The 8,780-nt window shown below is 39.8% G+C and overlaps 1 non-coding gene across 1 annotated transcript; it reads left to right on the top strand.

The window, feature by feature from the left end:
- Positions 1–6,955: 6,955 nt before the first annotated feature.
- LOC141422249 (small nucleolar RNA SNORA25) lies at positions 6,956–7,084 on the top strand. The gene has a single exon (XR_012446847.1). It is a non-coding gene; the product is annotated as a small nucleolar RNA SNORA25 (small nucleolar RNA).
- The last annotated feature ends 1,696 nt before the right edge of the window (positions 7,085–8,780 follow it).

Genomic DNA, 8,780 nt, shown 5'->3' with positions numbered 1-8,780 from the left:
AGTGTTTGTCCCCATTCTGAAAGGCAATCATTTTTTCCCCCCAGGAGTGTTAATACTTCATTCATTGAAGCTTCCTAATTTGATGCTTTTTGGTGAAGAAAGAAACCTTAAATGAGGAAAGGAAATGCTGAGAGGAAATTACTTGAACAGAACTTAATAGTTTTGTGATATGAAGCTGTGATCACATTTTTTTCACAGTATGAGCCAGTCATATACATGTTTAGTTTACTTAGTTTCTTAATTTGATATGAAACTAAACTGGGCAAAACTTGTCAGCAGAATGTCATTTTTCAAGAGGTACACTACACTGATTTCATTTATAATGTAGCATCTCATATTTGCAAGTGAAACTGGTTTAAGTGGGCTTTTGGTCAACAGAAAGCTCATTTTTAAAAGTATGTTTCTAAATGAATTACTGGCCCATGCTATAATTTCAATAAACCTGCCTCCTACATGGAGACTTGAAGATCATGGTTATAGTTACTATTATTGTCAACACAATGTAAGTAGGGTTCATTATGAAACTCTCTGGAGATTTCTAACGTGATTACATTCTCTTTGTAATCTACAAAAAGGAGCTCTTCAAGGGATAACAATTCAATGAAATGAGATGAGAACCGTCTGGTTCACTTGCAAATCATATCCTTATTTTGTGTGGTGTGTCATTGCTGTTCTCTCCTATTAGCACCAGAGAATGAAATTCAGGAAGGTTGGTTTTATTTTTTGTCCTTATAAAAATTGAAAAAGGGTTGAACATCAGCTGTTAGGATAGTCCCTGCCTAATACCTAGCTGAGGCCCCCATCAAACCCAATCCTCCAAACCACCTTTCTTGATGCAATCAAGCATGTTCCCTAATGGTTTTATGTTATGAGCACATACACAATAGTAATTTTTTCTTTTAATTTTTGCACCAATCTTTTTTCAGAGTTTTGTTATCTACATGTATTATTCTCCTTGAGCAGGCAGAATAGGCAGCAACCAACCTGGTACCTAGAAGGTTGCTATGACCAAGACCAACTTCCACATCAGGTGCCATAGTGATGGAAAGCCCATCACCACCAAAACAAAACAGAGCAAAGCTAATTTAGTTTCTGGTAAAAAATGCCAGCAACCATTGCCCCAATCAGCTCAAAAAAATTATGAAGTCCAGAGATTCTGTATATGCCTTTGGGTTATGCATCTTGTTTAATAAGTCTCTTCCTAACTAGATATAAGATGATATAAAGCATGGCCTCTCTGGGGTTCCTGGGGTCGGAGAGTGAATATGCTACTTCATCTTAGTCATGGACTTGGTTCCTTGTCACTAAACAACTTCCCCTGAGGAAGGAGGAGGAGGAGTGAATTTCTTTTTTTCAAATGCACATCTGTTTCTTCTTCCATGAAAGCATTTCTCCTAGATTTTGATTCCCTGATTCTCTGCGTTGCCTCTTGTGAGAAAAATTCTCCTTCCAGTTTTTATTCTAGTTCCCATCCCATTTGTGCTATTTTATGACCTGAAAAAGCTTAGCACAGGGGAAAAGGTCCATGTTCTGAAGATGGAGGACTTAGGATTGGCGTCTCAGCATTACCGTATAACACATGATCTAGAGCAGGACAATGACCTCTCTGACACTCAGTGTCCTTGTCTGTGTGATGAGATTAACAATGTCAACTTTATGAAGCTGTGGTAGACAGAATAAGGACCCCCCCCAAATGTCACACTGTAGTTCATGGAACCTGTGAATATATTATTTAATTTGGCAAAAGACTGCAACATATGGACTTTTTGATGGGGGATTATCTGGGACCTAATTTAATTATGAGTCTTTAAAAGCAGAGATCCTTTTAGACAGTGGTTATGAAGAGATGTTAGCAATGGAACAAGGAGCAGAGATAGCAATGTGAGAACTCAAACTACCATCACTTGCTCTTTAGATAGGGGAAGCATGAGACAAGGACTGCAAGCTTCTTTGGGAACTAGGAAAGGTAAAGAAGTAAATTCTTCTCTGAAGTCTCTAGAAAAGAATATGGCCACACTATGATTTTAGCCTAATGAGACGTGTGCTAGACTTCTGACCTAAAAAACTGTAAGATTAAAATTTTGTAATGCTTCACTACATTTTTGGTAATTTGTTATAGCAGCAATTTAAAAAAAAAAAAAACAATACAAGGTTGTTGTAAGAAAACATAAGTAGAGGGCTTACTACAATGCCTGGCACACACAGATTAAACCCTAAACGAACAGTGGTTTTCTCCCAGCTTATCAAGGATGTGAATTTATTCATTCATGAGTGATAATAAGCATCTTCTATGTGTTAGACACTATTCTAGGAAATCATCTAGTTCCCATCCTAATCAAAGCAACAAAATAATTTTACATGGGGTAATTTTTCACTTTCTATACATACCATTCATTTTTCTCAAGTCCTGTGCCACAGGTCCCCACACATCACACACATCAACAGGGCCTACCAACACCTGTGTGTTTCCAAGTCTTTGACCTATTTGCTTAGGGTGAGTTGGGTTTTAGGAAACTTTAAATGGAGAACGTTATTTATATTCAGTTTTGCGTTCAGGAAACTGATGACATCTGAACACTTCAGATAAGGTTGGTCTTAGTGTTACTTTCTCTGTTTACATAACTGTAAAAAAAAAATATCACTATGACCTTGAATGGCCACACAGCAGAGAGGCTCAAATTAGGAGGTTAAATGGATGGCAGAGGCAGGAGATTGGGGAGTAGAAGAAGCTGAGTGGGTGGAAGGGTTGGAGAGTAAGAATGGAATTGTTTCCATTCCCCTTAAAGATTTGATGGATGGAAATATTGGGGAAATTCTATTTTGGTAAGGTCAGACTCACAAAACTTAGTGCAGGTGAACCAGGGCACAAATTCGAGACATTTTTTCAAAAAGAATTATAGAACTTGCTAGAGAAGCGGCCAGATCTCGCCATCCCCTCCTCCCAAATCCTAGAACACTTGCTAATTTGTCTAATGAACTCAAGGTGCTCAGACCCACACAGTGGTGACACGGTTTCCTGCTGCTTCTGCATTCAAGAGACTTCGACTTCCTTCACTCTCTTGCCCCTGCTGTATGCTGTACAGCACCTGCATGTCCTGGACTGAGTCCCCTGCTAGGACTAAGGCTACTCTATTCTATAGGTCAAAATTAAAGGCTCTCTGCAGAGTTGAGCTCTCACCCCAGACAGGGGCAGCTGAGGGTCAGTATCCACTCAGGATTACTCAGAAAAATACACTCTTACCTAGTGGTGACCTCTGAAGTTTTACTCTGATTCCAATTTCCCCTTCTGCTGTGTTTGGGTCTCTACTAGAGAGGCTCAGACTCTTAGAACATGGTGGTCCCTGGTTAAATAATCAGGGTCCACAGCAGGGATTTGCCAGTTTCACAAGGTCATGCTTGCTCCATGGTTGCAGTACCTCCCCACCCAGGAAAAGCCAGCCTGTCCAGCTGAGAAGGAATCCAGTCACTCTATTCTGGAGTGAATTCTGGGAGGCTGTTAGGTTGGTGGAGCTCTGACTGCTGCTTCCCTTTCTTCTCTCTGTGTAAATGTCTGTGTGATTTTTTTTAAATATTTTTATTGATGTCAAGACGTTAAAACAAAAACAAGCCTAACACTGTGTGATTTGAGCTCTTGGTTTTCACATCTCCCCATCTCCTTGAGCAGCTGGCATAGCTAGAAGACTGTTTATCCCATGGCTTATTTCCCCTTTGTCTTTGATGTCCCAGGATGTCAAAGGTTGTAAATTTAATATTGATTTTATAAAGTAGTTTTACTCTAACATGTCAGTTATGATTAACTTCAACCTGGAAGAAGCTCAGTCACTGATCTGGATTTGCACGCGATGTGGCTCCCTGGCTCTTGGGCTCTCTAAGTGAATGCTTTATTTATTAGCGTATGCAGTGGTTGGTAAAGGTCAGGATGCACTCCTCCCTCCCCTCCAGTCCCCAGCTCTCCCTCTGCTCTAGGCCTCCAGCACCTGGGCCCTTACATTAAGCTTGAAAACCTAAGTAGATCAGGGAGAAGTATCATTTGCTGGCATGTCAACAGACAGAAGAGTTTATAGATCACATTATACCCCAGTGGATATAACCAGAGAGAGAGAAATGAGAAGTCTTACTTGAGTTTCTACCTGCCTTTTCTTCAGGCCCCTAATGCCTTTGTCCCACTTCCAAGATAGAGGCTATTACCATAATAACAGTGATAAAAGCTGACATTTATTGAACACTTCCTATGGATTGGCCACTTAATAAGCATCAGGCATAGTACTAAGGGTTTTCATTTAACCATCACATCAGTCCTATGAAGAAAATATTTACTATACCTATTATTTATTACTACTAATATTACTAGTAGTAGTCCCATTTCACAGATCAGGAACCAAGGAAAGCCCAGGATCATACTACTTCAAGTGTTGAAGCTAGAGTACAACCCCAGGCAGGCTGACTCCCTAGAGCCTGCATGCTAGTCTCCACACCATAATGAGCACTTTACCAGAAAATTAGGACCTGGTATGGTAGTACACACCTGTAACATGGGAGCTACATGGGAGGCATAGATCAGGAGGATCACAATCTGAGGCTGGCCCTGGACAAAAAAATGAGAGACTCTATCTGAAAAACAGCTAAAGCAAAAAAAGGGCTGGGGTGTGGCTCAAGTGGTAGAACACCTGCCTGCCAAGCACAAATTCTTAAGTTCAAACCCCAATAGCCTCCTCGCCCCTCACACACCAAAAAAAATTGGAAATGACATTTTAGTACTAATCCTGCTAAGATGATATTTTTGGTTTAAATTAACACCCCTTGTTCTAAGATTTTATCTTTTAATACAAACTGATCTTGAAACAAAATAGTTGAATTCATCTCCAAATTCCATTTTTCTCTCTTAGGAAGAAGAAGGCAGCAGGTATTTTTATCCTGTCTGCTGGTCTTCTCTCCTTCCTCAACCTTGGAACAATTCCTCCTTGGATAAGGAAGCTGCTTTGTGACAGGAAGCTCTTACTGATGCCATGTGGTTGCATTCCTGTTCACCAACTACTCAGGTAGCAGTTGCTACAAAGGGACACACAGCCTTCCAGGATGAAGAAATGGATCACAGCCTTCTCACCTTGGGAAATCTGTTCTCTTTTCTTAACATCACACAAATTTATACAACAGGCAACTGAGTGTGATACGCTAGAGCACTTTATCCCCCAAGTAAATACACTCCTTGTATATTTAATTAGGCTTTTGTGCCTAAATCTTCCACTCCACCCTCCAGGCTGAAACAAACCAGGCAAGGAGTCTGTTTGGTACTAGTTTTCCTAGTATCTTCCCTATTCCTTCTTCTTGTGGGGAAAGGATCTTACAGTGGGGGCAAAGGAAATATTAAAGCAGATTAATGTCTGGTTGTGGTGACACACACCTGTAATCCCAGCTATAAGAAGATTGAGGTTAGAGGCCAATGGGAGCAAAAAAGTTAGCAATTCCCTATTTCAAAATCGAGCTGGGCATAGTGGTGCCCACCTATAATTGCAGCCACTCAAGAGGTGAATGTAGGAAGATCATGGTCTGAGGTCAACCCAGACTAAAGCAAGACCCTTACTGAAGAATAAGCTAAAGAAAAAAGGGCTGGGTGGCATGACTCAAGTGGTAGCATGCTTGCTTAGCAAGCACAGGCTTTGAGTTCAAAGCCCGATATTTTTTAAAAAGATTAAAGCAACTAAAGAAAAGGTGCCAAATTATTTCACATGCCTCTTTCAAGAGATAGGATCTCTGTATCTTCCCTTTGAATCTGAGTGGGCTCTGTTACTGCTCTGACCAATAGAATATAGTGAAAGTAATGTCGAGACCATTTCTGGGCATAAAGTTTAGGATGCATCTACTTCCATTTACATAGCACACGTAGACATCCAATTACAATGACGGAAGGATTGCAGGGCAAGACCCAGAGACTGCACGAAGTAAAAAGGGCTCAGCTGAGCCTGACTCAAGAGCAGACATGTGAGTAAAGCTGGCTTGAACTTTCCAGACCAGACCAGATGTCAACTGAATGCTACCAAGTGATGCCAATTAAAGTACACAGAACAGAATTGCCTGAACTCCTGACCCACAAAAGTGTGAATCTAATACAAAGATAGCTGTTTCATGGTAGTGGGATACCCAACTATACATATAGATGTCCTGGATGAATTGCTTCAGTTTTTATCACTTCTGGACTTTAGGCATATATACATAAGCAGAATACTACTCTGTCTAACCCAACCAAGGCACTTAAGCATAGGGAAGAGTGGCCTGCCTTCTCCAAATAACACTTAATTTGTGACTTAGGACCATTTCTGCATGACAGTCACTAGTGTGCTGTCCTGTGGAGCAACTTTTACCAACTGATTACAAATTGTTAATGAAAGATTAATCCTTTGGTATATTAGGGTCTCATAATTCATGGACCAGTTAGAATTCAGGGCAAAGCTAAGCACGGAGCCCACGCTCTGTTTTTATTTTAGTTTCCTCAGTTACCACATTTTCAACAGTGAGAAGGTAAATCTCTTCACTTCAGAAGAAACACATAGAAAGCCCTGCTCCCAGGTGGATAAGGAAGCACATCCTTTGTTGTAAGGCCTAATAATTATGGTGAAAGTCACAAGGCAGGCTCTTTTAGTTATTACTTTTTAAATGTAATTTCATTCTTCTACCTAAGTAGATGTGTCTTAATGTATATTCTCATTTAAATGACTGTGAAAAGACAGTATATTTTGGAAACATAATATACAGTTTTAGAGAAATCCATTTCATATGCTTCATGGAAATGAGATAATAAAACCCCAAGACAGAGAAGTAAGGGAGACTTGAAACTTCTGTTTTAACAGAAGACAACTCAGCTTTGGATGTTTTGGGTTTGATTGCCAGAATTGCCATACATGGGTGTATGATTTGGCCAAAGTGCTTTCAGTCATGTTCCTTTAAAAGGACAGGCTGTAGGTCACTTCCAAGAGCACTTGTGGGGCTGTGAAACCAAAAGCTTTCAACCCTATGGCCAAAGATCGAAGTTCTCCACAAAATGCCAAAGTTACTCAATGGTGAGATGTTTTCATAAGGAAACACAAAATTTTTCAGTCATAATCAAGACAGTAGAAAAGTAAATAAAAGTTCGATATTAAAAAAAGAGTGTGGACTGGATTATTCTTTAAACACTATGTACTGTGCTAAAAACAAAGAGCACACAGTACAAATGGTCTTCCCCCTTAACCTCTTTAGGCTTTACTTTTCCTCCTGTGTACGATACCTATGCCGTGTAATTGTTGTAAAGATTGAGAGTATACTACTTAGAGCACCTGGCACAGAGGTGCAGTTATCCTTGCTGTTGAGATAACACAAAGTAAGAGCTTGTCACTGGGATGGGCTACCCTGGATGAGGAAAATCAGAGAGAGCAGGTGTTCCTCTCTGTATTGGATGCCCCTTTCCTTTCTGTCCACTTTCTATTCCAGTCATTGTTGCAACAACTAGCCTAGCAGAGGGGGAGCCTCCCCACACCTGCCTCAATGACACCAGCTTCCCTCACCTTCCACCAGGCTTCTCCTCATCTAACTGAGGCCTCGGAAGGCAGAAGTGCCTATACACACCTGCACAACCTCCAATTGTGAAGCATGACCACCTTAGGGAGCAAGCCTTGACCAATGGCGGATGTGGCCCAGAGAATAACCACTCTCTCCCTTTGGGTATATTGGCCAAACAGTTCTAAGATTCCTTGAGGTTCTTCAGACAAGGCGAACCCAGTGGCCCTCAGCAGGTACCAACTCAACCACGTGTTCGATTGCCTTTCTTGCTTCTGGTTTCATTTTTCCCCAGTCCCTCACTCCTCCTGCCTGGAATCACTTTCCTAATGAAGTGTTTGCATGCAAGCCCTTGTCTTGGGCTTTGCTATAGGAGGAAAAGCAGGGTAAAACACTATCTATAAGACAATATTATTTGGGCAGCAATTTATTATTGGAGAAATACATAAAATTGACCATATAATGAAATTTTATGAAATCATTAAAAGGAGTTGAGTAAAGTAATCCAGTTAATGGGAAGTTTGTCCATTTTGGAGTAAAAAAGGAAAGAGGCTGAATAGTGTATATAATATTCTGTTTTGAAAAACAAAACTAGCCTCCCTGCAAACCCTATATCTTATATAAACATACTTATTTGTAAAATTATATATGCACTTATTTTCAATTATATATAAGTTTTATAAGTTTTATATATAAGTTTTATATATAAGTTTTTTAAAAGGATATATTATAGGTTGGTAAAGTGGCTCAAGTGGAAGGCACTAGGCAGGCACTAGCAAGCATGAGGCCCTGAGTTCAAATTCCAGTACTGCAAAAAAAAAAAAAGGATCTATTACAATCCTTAAATTACTATTTTTTGTTTAAAATGTGATTGTGGGTAAAGTAGTGGAGGAGAGGAGGTAAGTAAAAGAGATCTTCAAAAAAACCCCACATGTATGACGTGATTATAGGGTTTCACGTGTGTAAAATCAAAATATATGGATAGCATATGAAGGAAGACTAGTTACCAACATGCTACTGGTTGCTAACTCTTGGATTTGGGGTAGGCTTTTCTTTCTTTCTCATGTTCTTCTTCTTTTAAATTTTACAACAGATTAATTAGATATTCAGAAAAACATGAAGACAATAAATATAAAAACAAAATAAAAGCTGAAATGGTTAACAGGACAGACTCTGGAGCCAGACGACCATATTTAAATCTTGGTTCTGTCACTTATGATGATGTAATCTTGGGCAAATTACTTTAATTC

The sequence above is a fragment of the Castor canadensis genome, chromosome 3 (genome assembly GCF_047511655.1).
Source record: "Castor canadensis chromosome 3, mCasCan1.hap1v2, whole genome shotgun sequence".
Taxonomy (NCBI): domain Eukaryota; kingdom Metazoa; phylum Chordata; class Mammalia; order Rodentia; family Castoridae; genus Castor; species Castor canadensis.
This window is presented reverse-complemented; position numbering and strand designations above follow the sequence as displayed.